At 44.2% G+C, this 17,097-nt stretch overlaps 1 long non-coding RNA gene across 1 annotated transcript; it reads left to right on the forward strand.

The window, feature by feature from the left end:
* The first annotated feature begins 268 nt into the window (after positions 1-268).
* Positions 269-15,659, forward strand: LOC147822817 (uncharacterized). Its single transcript, XR_015445121.1, has 3 exons — positions 269-472; positions 10,844-10,970; positions 13,045-15,659. It is a non-coding gene; the product is annotated as an uncharacterized LOC147822817 (long non-coding RNA).
* The last annotated feature ends 1,438 nt before the right edge of the window (positions 15,660-17,097 follow it).

The raw sequence follows: 17,097 nt of genomic DNA on the forward strand, positions 1-17,097 counted from the left end.
GCAGCATCAGAATTTCCACTGGTGTTGGGTCTGTGAGAGAAGGTTTGGGGGCCACTCCATGTACTTTGGTAAGGAGAACCTACTCCTTTACATGAGGGCGTGCAGCAGGAAGTAACACTCCAGGTTCTTGTACTTTCGGACAACTTTACAGACCAAAGCAGGCTACAGCGGTTTCCACTCCTCTGCAGCCTGGTCACTTCCTCCCTTTGTGGGTGTATATGTGTACCTCTCCAGCCCCTGTTTTCTGTTTCCTGCATTGGCCCAGCAGGCTCACCCCTGGCCTGGCCACGGCTCAGTGAAGGTTTCTCCCTGTCCTAATGTTGGGATCACAGAAGCAGCAAGCTCCTTCTGGCGCTCAACCTCAAATGCCTCTCTGTCATCCTCACTTCCTATGGGCTTGTTTTGGCAACAATCTGATAACGTTCCTGAGCACGGGGAAATTTTCCACAGTATCGTCTTACTGAATCTCAAGGTAACTACAGGAGTGGTCAGCCTGACCATGCAGAACGCTTCTCCCTTCTTTGCTCTCCACTGCCACCAATCTGTGGGTCCTGCATGGACATGGGCTTGGGACCCCCAACTGCGCTTGCCGAGGAGTCTGCTTGTGGTTTTAATGCTTCTCTTTTTCTAAAGGGTGACACATGTGAGACGCGTGGAATATTTACTGAGGATAATCTCAGCCCCTGATGCTGCCAAAAAGGAAGCGGATTTCTTTGCTGGTTAGGTCTCAGCAAATTATCTGTCACATTCAAAATCATTTCAGAAACATCAACTGCTCGTAAATTTCCTGCTCCTCCATTCTCGGACCTGTTGATTCTATAGCTTTATAGAGGGAATAGTGGATTAAATGGCATAAATGCTGGAAATTCCCTAAAATCACCATGCTATTTTGTTGTGGTAATGGTTTGGAATTGGAGCCTCACCACTACGCATTTATTGGCTGTGTGACTTCAGAAAAATGACTTAACTTCTCTGAACTTCAGTTTTCTTCTACATAAAATTACAATAATGATTACAGTAGGTTGCAAAAATGTTAACAATCCTCTACCTTTCTGTATGAATGAACTAATGATTTGGCTAGGTAGCTATAGATTTCACACCTCCTGGGTAGAACCTGCCAGCTTCAGTTTCCTTAACTTATGTTAAAAGGTAAGCAAGTTTCCCTGAAAAGGTGTGACAATAGTATACGTAGAATGGTTCCCCCCAAATCCATAAAACGTACTCAGCATCCTACTGTTCCTAACACAGGATAAAGTCCAAATGTCCACAGGGCAGGCAAAATCCTTCAAGCTCACAACTGAGGCCCTGCCTGTCTTTCTTCCTCCTGCCTTTCTTGAGATCTTCACCCTTGTAAATGGCACCTGAGACATTCATTATGGAAAATGTCCTTTAGCTTTGGACCTCCAAAAATCTCAGTGGTGAAATGTGCTTTTAATCAACTTTACTGGGTATAACTTATATACAATAAGGTATGAAATGATGAGTTTTGACAAATAAATTTACCATCTAATCGCCACCTTGATTAAGCCAAGAGCTCTCCCAGCACCTCGGATACTTCCCCGTACCCCTTCTCAGTCAATGCCACGCATCAACAGTTTCCAACTGACACCAGTCTCGTTTCTATCATTATAATTGTAACATTTCTAGAGCCCTTATGAGTGGAATCCTTTGGTATATGTCCTTTCTTGGCTGGCTTCTTGCCTCCAAGAGGTTTTTGAGATTCATCCACGTTGTCTCATGTATCATCGGTTCACCCCTTTTGACTGCTGAGCACTAATCCATTGGACGGCTACACTATAATTTGTTTATCCATTACCCATTGATGTGCCTTTGGGTTGCTTCTAGTTTTGGGCTTTCTATGAATAAAGGTAGTAGGAACATTTGTATATAATTTTTGGTGTGTTTGTATGTATGTTTTTATTTTTCTTGCATAGATACCTGGAAGCATAACAGCTAGGTTACATGGTAAGTACAGTCAGTCCTCTGTATCTAGGAGGAATTATTTCTAGGACCCAGCATCAATACCAAAATCCTTGCATATCCAAGTTCTTTATATAACATGGCATAGTATTTGCGTATAACCCATGAACGTCCTTCTATATACTTTTAAATCATCCCTGGGTTACTAACAATGCTTATTACAGGGTAAATGCTAATAATACCTAAACAAGGTAAATGCTAAATAATAGTTGTATTGTTTAGGGAATAATTGCAAGAACGAAAGTCAATACGTGTTCGTGTTCCGTATAGCTGCAACTCTTTTCCCAAATATTTTCTATCCATAGTTGGTTGGAGCCACAGATGTGGACCAGATGTGGACTATGTATATTTAACGTTGTAAGGACTGTCACACGGCCTTCCAAACATCACTACCATGTGGCATTCTGACCAGCAATGCTCCAATGTCCCTGTGACTCCTCATCCCTGAGAATACTCTTCATTATCAGTCTTTTCAATTTTAGTGCCCCTAATGGGGATGAAGTTTTGTCTCATTGTTGTCTCAATTTGCATTTCTCAGAGGACTAACTATGCTGAAAATATTTTCATGGACTAACGGGCCATTTATATATCATTTGTTCTGAATTCACTGTTTAAATCTTTTGCTATTCCCATTTTAAATTGGGTTATTAGCCTTCTCACTTTGAGTTCTAAGAGCTCTTCACAAATTTTGTATACAAATCCTTTGTTAGACATATAAACAGGGAGTAATAAAAAATTCAGTAAATGTTTAAATGAAAATATTACAGTAAAAGGCATACTGGCATTAATTGGCCCCCCTTCCTTTCAACACTCTTTTGTCACTCTTGCCACTTTCAGAAGTAGTTCTGGATGTCCTCTTTTGTGAATGTCCTCTGTTATGTTGCTGCCTTGATGTCCTGAATTCATGCAAAACCCTCATGGCAATTTCTGTCAAATAAAAACATTACAGTGCTGCCAGGCATGGTGGTGCTTGCCTGTAATCCCCAAACTCAGGAGGCTGAGGCAGGAGGATTGCCAGCCTGAATAACATAGCAAGACCCTGTCTCAAAAAACAAAACAAAACAAAAATAATTACAATGTGTCCGCCCCACCTTCTTCACTGTATCTGGCACCCTGTGACTTCTTGCTCTTCCCCAAAGTCAAAATGACCATGAGAGGTCAAGATTTTGAGTTGAGTCAGGGTATCAAAGTAACCCTGACTATGCAACTAAAGACGCTCAGGAAAGAAAACTTCCAGAACTGCTCCAGGAAGTGGCAAGAACAATGAGATAAGTGTGCTCAAAATGAGGGGGAGGATTTTGAGGGAGATTCATGGCAATCTGCTTTTAACTGTAATAAACTTTTAAAAATTTAAACATTCACTGTATTTTGTGATCATACCCCTCACTGCCATTTTCTTCTTGTTTGAAGCTTATTTTCTTGCTTTCTTAATGGTGCCTCCTGAAGAGCAGAAGTTTTGGATTTATATGAATCCCAATTTGGCAGTCTTTTTTTTAGGGTTAGTGCTTTGTGTTTAAAATTTTTACCTACAGGGCATAAATGTTGTTTCCTTCTGGAAGTTTTATAGTTTTGGCTTTTTGATCTATGATACATTCAAATAAATTTTGTGTACACTGCGGGATAGAGGCTGAAGGATTTTGTTTTCCATTTACATACCTAGTTTTTCTAGCTCGACTGCTTGAAAAGATACTTCTTTCCTCATTGAGCTGCACTGGCACTTTGCTGAATATTCACTGACTGTATTTAGTGGCTTTCTTCTGGTTCTCTATGGAATTAGTTCCCTGGGGGTGCTGGAGGTTACTATAGACAGAGTAGCTTAGCAGAGCAAAGCTCATATTCTCACCTGTCATTCTGTTGGCAAGGCCACACTGCCTCCTGAGGCTCTGAAGAAGCCTTCCTTGCCATTGCTCCCTTCCAGTAGCTCCCAGCATTTCTGGGCTTGTGGCTGCAGGACTCCAATCTGCTTTGTCTTTACATGTTCTTCTGCCCTGTGTCTCTGTGTCCATTTTTCTTCTGCAAAAGCCAGCCGTTGGGTTTAGGGCCCATCCTAATTTCAGGATGCTCTCATCCTGAGGTTCCTCATGTGATTATGTTGGCAAAGGCCCTATTTCCAAATAAAGACATGAGAGTCTAGGAGGAGATGCTTTTTTGGGGGGGGGGTACTGTTTAACACACTGCATTTATTGTGTCCCACTCATTTATTTGTTTACATTTTTTAGTGCAGGGTTAGAACCTAGAGCCTTCTGCATGCTAGGCAAACACTCTGCTAGGGAGCTACTTATTACCCCTAAAGCCAATACCATTGTCAGGATTAGCTATGGCTTTAGAGCATGTCTTGATATCAGGGAGGGCATGTCCTCCAAATTTGTTGATTTTAGAATATGAATTGTCTATCCCATGTCATTGATATATTAATATAAAATTTGGGTCAAGCCTGTCAATTTCTCTAAAATACCTTGTTGGGATATTTTGGGGATGTTGAGTCAAATCTACAGAATAATTTTGGGTTAATAAACACCATAACGATAATATCTTCTTATCCATGAGATAGTATATTTCTATCTTTAACTTTTTTTCAGTGAAGCTTTATAGCCCTCTGTATATATAGTCTTCCTAAATATTTTTAAAGCTGTTATAATAATATTGTTTTTAAATTTTATTTTCCAATTATTCAATGTTAGAATATAGAAATGCAACTGATTTTCAGATATTGGCCTTTTATCCCATGGCATATCTGAATTTACTTACTGTAGTCGACATTAAATAGAGTCCTTAGAATCTTTTATATAAAGACAATCACATCATTTGTGAATAGAGACAATTTTATATGTTTATTTTTAGTCTGTATGGTTTTTATTGCTTTGGTTTGTCTTTTTATACTGGTTAAAATCTCCAGTAAAATGTTGAGTAGAATTGGGGAAAGTGGAAATCTTTGACTTATTCCAGATATCAGGGGGGACACATTGAGCCTTTTATCACTGAATATGGTATTAGTTGTCGCATTTTCATAGGTGCCCTTTATTAATTTGAGGGAGGTTTCTGGTTGTTTGTTTGTTTTGTTTTGTTTTTAACTCTTAGGTTTCTGATAAGTATTTATTCATCACAAAAGGGTGTTGAAATTTATCAAATGCCTTTTCTGCATCTATTAAGATGAACCCATGGTTTTGTCTCTATTCTGTTAATGTAGTCAGCTACACTGAGTTTTAAAAGTAGCTTCTGCTGTTGTTGTTGGGATAGGGTCTTACTACGTGTACAGGTTGGCCTTGAATGTGTTATATAGTCTAAGATGGCCTCGAATTCCTGATCCTCCTGCCTCAGACTCCAGAATCCTGGGGTTACAGGTGTACAGCACTGCACCTAGCTCTAAAAATAACTTTATTGAAGTATATTTTATTTACCATAACAGTGGCCCCTTTACAAAATAAGATGATTTTTCTGAATTTGCTGGGTGGTACAACTATGACTAAATGAGTTTTAGAATATCTTTGTTGCTAAAATAAGATTCCTCATGCCCATCTCAATTAATTCTTGTCCTACTGTACATTCTTAGGCAACTACTAATCTTATTTGTCTTATCTTCTCTGGACTCTTATCTATAAGTGGAATCATATAGCATGTGTCTCCTGTCTGCTTCTTTCACTTAGCGTACTATTTTTGAGGTGTAGCATGTACCAGTAATTTGTTCCTTTTGTATTGGCACATACTACCCTTTTCCTGTTTATCAGTTGATGGATGCTTAAGTTGATCGCAGCTTTTGGCTTTATGAATAATGCTGTTATGAATATTCATGTATACTTTTTAAAAAACATGTGCTTTCATTTATATTGGGCACAGAAGTAGAACTGCTGTGTGATAGTTCTATGTTTCACTTCCTCTGAAACTGCCGAACTCTTCATCAGAGTGCCTTTGACTAATTTTTAAATATTAAATCAAACTTGATTTTCTCGATAAACCCCACTTGGTCAGGATGTGATATACTTCTTTACAAGTTATTGAATCCATCTGTTAATCTTTTGAGGCTATGTGCCCCTATATTCATGAGCAATATTGGTTTGTGCTTTTCTGGAAATATCTGTGTTTATTTTGAACTGAGGATAATGTTGATCTCATAAAGCAAGTTGAGAAATGTTCCTCCTCCCTCTAAATTCTGAAAAAGTTTATGCAGTATTGATCTTATTTATTTCTTTAACTATTAACAGAATTCACCACTGAAACCACTTGGGCCTGGAGTTTTCCTTCTGAAAGGGTTTTTATAACTTTTAAATTCTTTTTTTTTGGAACTGTTTTAAATTCTGTAATAGACATTGAACCCCTTAGGTTACCGATGCAAAAATCAGTTTTGATAATTTGTGCTTTGTGAGTTATTGAATTAGTTAGCATTAAGAATAGTTTCTCTGGGGGGTGAACGGAGCTCGGTGCTGAGGCCCCTCAGGGAAAAAAATGTCTGCCTGAGGAGACCCACAAGTTCTGTCGGGGAACTGCAGCCCGCCTGGAGGAAGGCGGTCGCGGAGCCTGTCCGCGGGCGGCCTGAGGGAACTTTGGCCGGAGGCTGGACCTGCGCGAAGTGGCCGAAGATGAACCCCCAACAACAGCGCATGGCCGCCATAGGGATCGACAAGCAGCTGAGCGACCTGCTGGACTTCAGTGCGATGTTTTCCCCACCTGTTAGTAGTGGGAAAACCAGACCACCGACCCCGGGAAGCAGTCAGTTCAGTGGATCAGGCAATGCTACGCTCCTGTTTCTTTAGCAAAAGGAATTTCCAAAGGATAACAACAACAACAACAACAAAGACAAAACAAACTACACTTCAAGAACAATTAGCTATAGTCAGGGCTATTGTGCTGGGGCAAAAAAACCTGCTCAGGAATCTAAAAGCTTGATTATTATTATTATTATTTTGGTAGGATTTGGGCTGGAGCCTATCAGTTACGGGAAGGGGTTAGAGTTAAATTCTCAGCTTGGTGTGCTGGTGCATGCCTGTAATCCCAGCACTTTGGGAGACAAGTCAGGAGGATCACAAGTACCTGGGCAACTTAACAAGACACTGTCTTAAAAGAAAAATAGGATGGGCTGGCCCATAGCTCAGAGACAGAGTACCAACATTTCCACCAAAAAAATCTGAATACACATCAAGATGAAACATCTAAATAAATAATCAACAGAAGATTGAACCTGGAGGCCATTAAGCTAAACAAAATACATCAAGCACAAAAAGATAAATACCATGCAATCTCACATATATATGGAATCTAAAGAAGTTGAACCCAAAGAAGCTGAATAGAATAGGTTACCAGGGACTGGGATGGAGAAGGAACAGAGATTGGTGAAATGTTGGTCAGCGAATACAGTTTCCTTTGTTGTACAACATAGTAACTATATGTTAATATCAACATGTGTTGCATATTTGGAAATTGCCAAGAAAGTAGATAATTACTCTTGCCACAAAGAATGTTAACTATGCAAGTTTATGCATATGCTAATTAGCTTGACTAGCCATACCATAGTGTGTATATATATGAAAACATCAAGTTGTTCAAGATAAATATATATAATTTTTATATCAGTTTTTAAAAATAAAACTTATTCCCCCCCCAAAAAAGAAGAGTTTCTCTAGTGTGAAATACTAAAAGTGTAAAGAAGGTTCAAATGATATAATTGATAAAGTGAAATAGGAAGAAAAGGTCTAAAGGAGTAGGGGAAGTGGGAGGGGTAGGGGAAAGGAAAGAAGGGAAAAGAAAAAAATATGAGAAAAGGAAAAAATGAAAACAAAGTCTCTGTAAATAGGGAAGGGTGGAGGGGGTGAAGGGAGGGAAGGGAAATGGGGAAAAAATAGAAACCAAGATGCATCCTGTAAAGGTACAAGATCCCAATGATGAATGTAACTGCATTTGATACCTAAAATGTACCAATAAACTTAATGAAAAAAAAAAATTCATAGGATGCCCTTTGTTGTGGCTTGTGTCTAGATGTCTCCCCAAAGCCTCGTGCAGTCTTTTTCAAAAGTAGCTAAATCTGGAATGTGTGATGCTAAGATTAAGAGCATGTGATTACTAAACCACTCTACCTGAGTGATTGGTTTGGCACCGCCCTAATCCCCCGGTAGTCTGAATAAGATAAAAGGGCCCGAAAGACACTGTTAAGGTCCCTTGTTGGCTTGGCTGCCTTGTGTGTGCCGTGTCGTTTCTCCTCTGTGATGCCTCTTTGCCATCCCTGCCTTGGAGCCAGCAGATTATGGACTGAAACCTCTATGAACTGTGAGCCACAAAAAACCCTTCCCCTTTAACTTACAGTGTTCGGTATTTTGTCCCAGCAACGAGAGAAAAGTAACTAACACAGCTTTCAGTGTTCTTTGAACCTGGGTGAGATTTGGCTAGAACTCTAGCATCCCAAAGAACCATCCAACCTCAGGTAGCTTATTCTGTTCTCAGCCCCACAGCAGCCATTCCCTGGAAATGTCATAAGGACTTGTGGGAACCCCAAACCTGTGTCCACCCACCCCTCTATACTGCTCCCTCCCTCAGATGCGCTGGCCCACAGATCAGGCCATTTCTGCTTCCCTCAAGTCTGGCTTCTGCCTCCTCAGACCAGGGGAATTACGAGCTCTGCTCAGACTCCAGCATATGGTGTCACGGCTGGGAAGCTGTCCTCGTGGAGGGTCAGGCTTAGAATGAGGCATTTCCTGTGAGTTTTCCTAGAATATAAGTTTGGTTGGGTATTGCAGACTCAAATTTCTTTTTTTTTTCCTTTTTCATAGCCACCTTGCTAAATTTCTTCCTACTTTTGTTGTATTTTCTCTTAGCAAATGCAATGCCTTCCTTTGACTCTCTGAGCATCTTGAAAATATTTTTCATAGTCTTGTTAGATATAGTGTTTCATAAAGCTTTTAAAAATTCAGAGTGAACGTCCTTGTCCCTCAGTGCATTGACTCTTGCTTGTATTAATTTTTTCCCACAGTTCTGACATTTCATTCACAAACTCAAAGTACATTTGTGATTTCTTCTCTTTTTGCATTTATTTTGCTCACTCTTCGTGTCTGTCAGTGTAGCAGTTTTTCTGTTGTTTCTATCCGGCCTGATGGGGTGAGTGCAATGTGTTCTTATAATGATGTCTTGGCTGCAAGCACAGGAAACTGGGTGGGTTTCCCCAGCCCCATCTGTGAATTGTGTACTAATCCCCAACCGGACTTGAACCCCAACCCGGGGCTCTTCCCCTGGGGCAGTTAGCACTCTGAGTTTTGTTTGCATAGCCTGGAACAATGTGAATTCACACCTGAGCTCCCCTTTTGTACTGCTGTGGAATGACTCCAGTCAACTAAAGGCCACAAATGCTTATTGTGGTCAGCTCTACTTGGTTGGTGGGACTGAGGATTAAAATATAATAACAGCATTCTTCAGGCGGTTTAATCGCTCCTAATAAGGGAAAGTAACAGTTGCATGATTAAGCTTCCCAAAATGGCACTTTGAAAATCTCTGGCGGCCTTCAGAAGCCTACTCCTGGGGCAGGCTTGTATACCTTACTGTCTAATCTAGCCACGCCGTCGCCTCCCACTACTATCAGCTTCTGGCTCTGCAGTGCTGCTCAGTCTTGTGGCTGGGAAGTAGGCTGTTATAAATTCTGGTGTGGGGGTTAGGACAGCAGCATAGGCTGAAAACTGGGATTTGGGGTCTCAGCACAAAATGTGTATAGATTTGCTGAGGCTACCATAATGCAGTGGCACAGGCTGGCTGGCTTACGGAGACAGGCATTATCTCAGGGTTTCAGAGCCTGAAAGTCTGAGATGAGATCAAGATGCCAGCAGGGTTGACTTCCCTGGAGGCTTCTCTCCTTGGCTTGCAGATAGCAACTGCAAATGCCCAATAGGGTCACTGGTGCTCAGCCTTAGCTTTGGGGACACATTGGAAGTGGCAGTGGCCATGGAGACCCAAGAAGGACCCCTGTGTAGCATGCCCATCACTTGTAGATGACATGAAGGGATGGAGTTGACCCAGGGATGCTGAATTTCCATAATTTCAAAAGAAGCCAAAAATATACATTTGTAATGATCATCTCTAGTTCAGAACATTGGTTTCACTGTTTTGAAACCACTGTGAAATTCACATGAAGCACATCTCCAGGCTGTATTCAGATGATGAGACAGAGTCTAACCTGAGACTCGAGGAGAGTAGAAGGGGCACAGGAGGCAGGAGCCCTAGGTGATTAGCAAGGACACAGCCAGAGCAGTGCTGGCTTCTAGTGTCAGGTGGAACTAACTTCTTAGCCTCTCACGAACACCTCAACAAGCACAGCTCCATACTGAGCCACCAGAGGAAAGGTTAATGAGCAACTTTACAGGAGGAACCAAAGGCATTATTGCTGATGCCAGAGGAAGTGTCTGTCCACTTGGGAAGGTTGTTGCCCGCATCGCTCAACCTGAATCTAATGAAGCCTCTAGACCTAATTTTCAGGAAATTCAAAGAATAGAGGGACCGGCCAAGGACATTAGGAGGATGTGCTCAATCACATCCAGAATGTAGGAAATCCTATAGGACAAATGGCCTGGTTTGTTAAGGGAGAAAAGGTGAGATGAGACCACTATAGATTAAAAGAGATTTAAAAGGGGCTGGGAATTAGCTCAGTGGTGCCACCAACTGCCTCGAAAGTGCAAGGTCCCAAGTTTGATCCCAGGTACCAAAAAAAAAAAAAAAGAGAGAGAGATTTTAAAGACGTATCTACCAAAAGACCATATTTGGAGCCTGGTTTTAAAACTTTTTAAAACACTTTTGACACAGTTGGGGAAATTTGGACTTTGGACTAAGGAAGTCTTTTTAATCTCATTACACGTGATAATGATGTTGTGATGCTTTTTTATTTTTATTTTTTCAGATCTGGGAACTGAACCCAGGGTATTTGTACCACCAATCCGGTCCTTATCTGTTGGAAATACAAACTGAAGTATTTATGGGTGGAATGATAAGATACCTGGAAACAGCTTCAAAACATTCAGGGAAAGGTAAAAAGGGAAGCGATGGGGTGAGTGAAATGAAGTTAGCCAAAAATGTTGATCATGATTGATAATTATGCTGGTTGCAAAGGGTGGCCATGTCACTGTGTTACCCTCTCTGCTTTTTTTGTGTACATCCGAGCATTTCTAGCCTGAAAACCGGAAGTCCCAAAAGCTCTAAAATCTGAAATTTTTTGAGGCCTGACATGGTACCACACGCAGAAAGTTCCACACCTGACCTTGCATGACTAGATGTGTGTGAGGTACATAGGAAGTGTAAGTGAATTTCACATGTAGACTTGGGTCTCCTCCCCATATATCCCATTTTGCATATGCAGAGGTTCCAAATCAAAAAAACAAAAACCTCTGAAATCTGAAACGCTTCTGATGCCACACATTTTGGGTAAGGGATATTTATTGCCAGCATTCTTGATTAGTACTAGTAATCTTAATAAACAACTGAGCCTAAGCCCAGGCAGAGCAAGGAGCCCCTGCAGAGGGGAGGGGAAGCCACAGGCCCTCGGGGTTGCTCTGCCCTGTGCTGTGACTGGCTTGCAGCTGGGACTGCCTTCTGTGTTTCTACTTTCTTTCAGCAGACAGAGCATACACCTGCTAAGTGGCAGGGCTGGACAAAGACCTGAGTCCAAAAACTGAGATAAATGAAATGTTGCTCCCACCAACAAATGCCCCCTTTCTGAATTTGCTAGCAACAAGCTCCTCTGGGTGCCCTGAGTTCTGGGCAGAGTGTGACCGTGTGTGGGAGCCTCCTGGTTGCCAGCTCCGTGCTTCATGACAGGGTCATGATAGAGCCCCTCCTGGGACCACTGGCAGTCTCTGACCAGCCTGATGCCCCCATAGCCCCACTGTCTCTGAAATCCTGAACAAAGGATCGTTCATGGTACTTATCCACAGTTTCTCTGCCAAGCAATTATTTCTCATATATATATATATATATATATATATATATATATATATATATCTCAAAGATATGCATCTCTCATTCAACTTGTGGCAAAGGGAAGCTCACATCTGTGTGATTCGAGCCAGAAACCACCTCAACAGGTACAGAGACACAGGTCAAAGTGGCTCGAGGCTGCTTAGTCCACAACTGAGGAGACAAGTGGACTGGGGAGCACAGGAGAGGGGAGACCTTCGCATACACTGATGTCCCTGCCTGGGCATTGCTTCCCTGCCACGTTCATGAATTAATAATAACAACAGCTCTCCTGAGGGAAAGCAGCTGTTTTCTGTAAAGGGCCCCCAGTGAGCAGCTGCTGCCCATGGTGTCCCTGTGGATTCGCCATACTGTAGCCTTTGCATCACTGGAAATGGTGAGAAAGCCATATCAGGTCTGGGCATTGAGCTCTGATACGCTGCCAAGTGCATAGCTGGCCCTCAGGGAATCTGTTGACCACATGCATACATCAGCCTTTGGGTATCATGTGTGTGGTTTGGGGTTCAGCGGTTTTGCACAAGATCCGCTTCCTCCTCCTAATTTTCCTGGTATCTGTCCTGGGATGCCTGGCTCCCTCCATGATTGCTTGTGGCTTCTTTGTGCCTATGAAAATATCATGAACACAGCATGAAAGAAGGCTCTAGAGAGCAGGTGAGAGACAGGAGTCACTTTCCCTGCTTGCTGCCCACACCTGGTGCTGTATGTAGTCTGCAGGGGCAGACACCAGGTGGCTTGTCCTAGTGCCCTGAGCTCTTCACACAGCTGGCATCAGAAAGTGTGCTTTGAACAAGCAACCGAGAGAGGGCGCTCTCGCTTTTTTTTTTTTTTGTCAAGTAACACTTTATTTTTTTAATGTAAAAATGCTTCCTTACAAGTGGCATACATTTTTCAGAAAGTCTATATTCAAAGGCATATGATTTGAATGCTGACTATTTTAACATGAAAAGTAATTACATGAAGAAAAACTATGTATAGCCTCAGGAGAACTGACAAACAGCAAGCTATTTTGGGTGAATTTTTGTCTTTTCCTACATAGAAGAGCAAAAAAAAAGTTTTTAAAGTGTATGTGGTTTCCAGTAAAGGAATCCTGGATAAATTATCTTGTATTTCCCATGTTTTGTCCCCTAGTGTAAAAGGACACAAAGAGGACACCGTGATTTTCGAGCACCAGTTTGTCTCTACTCACAGCATCCCAGGGTAAGCACCTTGCTTCTTCAGAGAGGTCTGGGGTACCTTTCTGCCTGATGTTGATGATGGGTTAAGTTTCCTTTAGTCTTCAAATGGTGACTGTCTACTAATTCCATCCCATCACAACATGAACAACAAGAAGATAGCACATCCCGACAGTGCAGGACACAATCATCATTGGGAACCCCAACCTGAAAAATTCCACGAAAGAGAATCCGTATCCATGCTGCTCTGCAATCCCTGCACAAACCACGTTGGCAGATGCTCCAATCAGTGTCCCATTACCTCCCAGGCAGGCGCCCAGGGCCAGTGCGTACACGAGTGGCAAGGTGGGCAGGCTGACCCCAGGGTCTTGGCTCAGGCTCAGGAGCACAGGAATCATCGTGGCAGTGGATGGGATGTTGTCGATCAGGGAAGATGCCAAGGTCGAGACCCACATCGCCAGGACCATGGCAGCAGCCATGTGCCGGTCCTCTGGGACCATCTTTATTAGCAAAGCAGTCTGCTCCCCGACATATTCTGTTAAGTGGAGATGTGCCAGGGCCTCCATCAGAACAAAGAGCGCTGCAAAGAACAGAAGGGTTGCCCATTCCACTCTGTGTAGAATTATCTCAAAATCATGGACTTCAGCTAAAATCAGTAACCAGATGGCACCCAGAATAGCAATCCATCCGAGATGGAGGTGAATGCCAGAGGCAAAGGAACTGAGGAAAAATGTGAAGATAACAAATCCCAGCACTGTGAGGCATTTGACAAGCAGGATCCTGTCTGATATCCTGTGCATTTTTTGTAGCTCCTGGATATTGGTCTCCCAATTTTTATCTTCCTGTGAGATTTGTCTCCACAGCTCCCTGCTCGGCTGCAGGAACCTTTCAGCACTCCCGGGGCTCCTACTGGGCTCCAGAGTGACCACAGGTTGGTGCTTAGCACCTTGGAGTAGCGAGGAGCAAACCTCACCCATCTTTTTTTTTTTTTTTTTTTTAACAAATCATTATGCATTTAATTAGTCAACATTACAAAGTATTCACACCACATCCAATACACCTTTGATGTTGAACTCTGGGTCTGTACACAGCAGGTGCTCAGTAAAGCTTACTCTGCAGGAGCCCAAGCAGAAGTGCTGGGAAGTGAGAAGCATTTCGTTCTCTGGCAACAGCTGATTCCAGGCCGGATAAAGAGATTTTTCAAGTATTTGTGATTAGACCCACTTCTGACGCACATGCTTCCAAATTAATTTCTCTTTCTTTGACTCAGCTCCCACCAGGGCCAGAACAGAGGATGATGTTTAGCAGTCCTCGGAGGGGTTGGTACAGGGGGTTTCCAGGCCAGCACCAGGTTCCTGGGAGAAAACCAAGGGATTGGGAAACTAGGGTGGAGGTTGTGAGTTGTCCTTTTCCTCTATCTCTGCATCCGGTCAGGGGAGAGGACCCCAGCCAGAGCCAGGCATTCCCTGCCTGCTAAGCCTCTGGCAGCAGAATAAAGCTGAGTTTTCGTGACAGCCTAGGAGTGGGTGTTCTCCCTATTCACAGATTGGAAACTAACCATGGAGGCAGGGTAGATAATTGGTCTGAATTCCTGGGGCTGCAAAGAACACAGCGGGGATCCAAACAGGCTCCAGACCTGGAGTCTCTCACCCACACTGCCAGGTCCCAGCACAGAATAATGCTGGTGTTCACTGAGGGCCACCAGGAGCCAGGCGGGCTCTCAGAGCACTGTGGGAACACAGAAGGGGCTGGCCAGACCTGCACTGGACAGTCCAGGGACAGGGCCCAAGGTCACCAGTTAGTATCCAGGCCTAGACTTGAACCCAGGAGCAGGCTCTACAGCTCTCAAGCCCCACAGGTGCCTTGCCGTGTCCTCCTGGCCTTAACGTTCTTGGCAGAACCATCTGACATCTTGTCTCTCTTCAGTTTATCCCTTCCACCCCACCACCATGGGCTGAGCTGCTTTTTTGGCCCTACTGGGCCCTCTGCAGCCCCTTCTGGGAGATGCTCTGGTCCCAAGATCAGATGAAACCAGGAGAGCTGTGTATCTTGGAAATACTTTCTGCAAACACTTACTTTGGTAGCAGACATCCCTGCTGCTTTAGCAGGCTATATGTGGCACAAGCTTCTTGCCCTTCCATAATTTGGTTGTATTGCATTAGGGCTCAGACCAAAGCTTTGTGACTCAAATGGGTATGTCAGATAGCAGAGTTGGGCAAGTATAGCTCTTCCATTAATGGCTGCTACTGAGACTTAAGTCTTAGTCCATGAAGTGTCAGGGCCTTGCTGAGTTAACTTCCAGCCAAGGTCAGCTTGACTCCAACTAAATTCTTTCCTTCTGAATTACCCATTTGCTCTCTTCAACAAGATACACTAGTGCCTCCCTTTTACAGTCCTGCCTGAGATACCCACTATCACCACCTGCTCCTGTCCTTCCCACCCTTGTAATGAATAAACACTGGATGTCCTTGGTGCCTTTTGTCTTTGCTGCCAGATCAGCCCAAGACCTATCTTTCTCTCTAAGTTCTCTCTTGTCTTTGTTCTTGTCAGCTTGTGTTGTATTGCCTTACAGGAGACTGAGACCCATGACTGGGGTTCTCAATAATGTTCTTGATATACTTTATTAGTAAAATCTCATCTCCATTCATCTTAGCTTTCCCATCACTGGGACACGATATCCAACACCCATGGCCTAAAGGAGGGGAGGTTTAATTAGCAACATGTGAGGCAGCTGTGCCTGAGCTGGCTGCAGTCCAGGCCTGATGACGATGCCACTGTCCACATCTGTCTGGTGTCTGAGCCCAGTAGCACTAGAGCCCAAGAAGGGACCCAGAAGGGACCCTGTCTCCACAACCCCACCCATGGCCACACGGCCTTCCCATCCCAAGGGAGAATGGAAAGAGGGACATGGCTATGGTCATTGCTGTGGACATGAGACTAATGCGTTTCCACAACCAGGGGAGAGGAAGGATGTGCTCTGGCACCTTGGGTTGGGGTGTCAGTGGCAGCAGCTCCCCTTTGGGGTGTGGACATGTCTCCAGGGTGTGGCTCTCTGGCCTACTGTCTCACACAGAGTCAGGACTGGTGTGAAGTCTTGGCACAGATTTGAGGACTGGTTGTGTCAGGGGAATCTGAGAAACAGGAGCTGCTCTCCAAAGAGCACCGGAGGCTCTCTGTACACCTCTCAGCTGTCAGATAGACCACCAGTGCCGGCCACACTCCAGCAAGACTCAGGCAGGACAGTGGGTTCTGTGCCGGGGTGCGGCCCTGCTCAAGTAGAGGCTCCGAGTCTGAAGGACAAGGATAGCTTTGGGGCTTTCCCTCCTTCCTCCTCTCCCCTTCCTCCTTCCTTCTCCCCTAGCCCACACTTACGAGTGACAGCAGTACATCAGGCCCAGGGGCAGGTGTTGAGGATTCAAGGCTGGCATACAGCACAAGGGCCCTGGGCCTCCTGGAGCTGACAGTCAGGGGCAGGTGAGGACAGATGAGGCTATAGTGAGAAGAGGATGGGGTGCAGAATGGAGGGGACACAGCAACAGTGACCCCAACAAAGCAGGGTGGTGAGGGGCCCTGGGCAGTCCTGGCTGTGACAAACCAGAGGCAAGCAGGTGCTGGGCATGGGGTTAGTATGGGGAGGACCCTGAGGCTGGGCAGGACCCCAAGAAGCAACAACATCTTAAAGGGGAAAGAAGCATCCACTCTCGGGCGGGCTGTCCATGCTGACAGATGGGGAGGACTAACTGCCCCGACTTTCTGGAGACCAGGGGGCTTCCCTGGACATGGGGCTTTCAATACACAAGCCAGGAAAGTTCTGGGCAGTCTGGAATGAGCTGGTCACCGGGGGCTGTCGTCAGAGGAGGCCCCCAAGGGGGAGAGGAGCCGGCCCAGGAGGTGTGAGGGCCAGGACAGCCGAGGCAAGTGTGTGGATGGGGTGACTATCCCCATGTGGTCTACTATGGTAGAGGATGGTTTGCTGGGGGCGCAGCACTGAGGGCCAGCGGGGATGAAC

Source organism: Heterocephalus glaber, unplaced genomic scaffold, assembly GCF_053883595.1.
Source record: "Heterocephalus glaber isolate CG9 unplaced genomic scaffold, H.glaber_assembly_v1.0 deba00001608, whole genome shotgun sequence".
Taxonomy (NCBI): Eukaryota; Metazoa; Chordata; class Mammalia; order Rodentia; family Bathyergidae; genus Heterocephalus; species Heterocephalus glaber.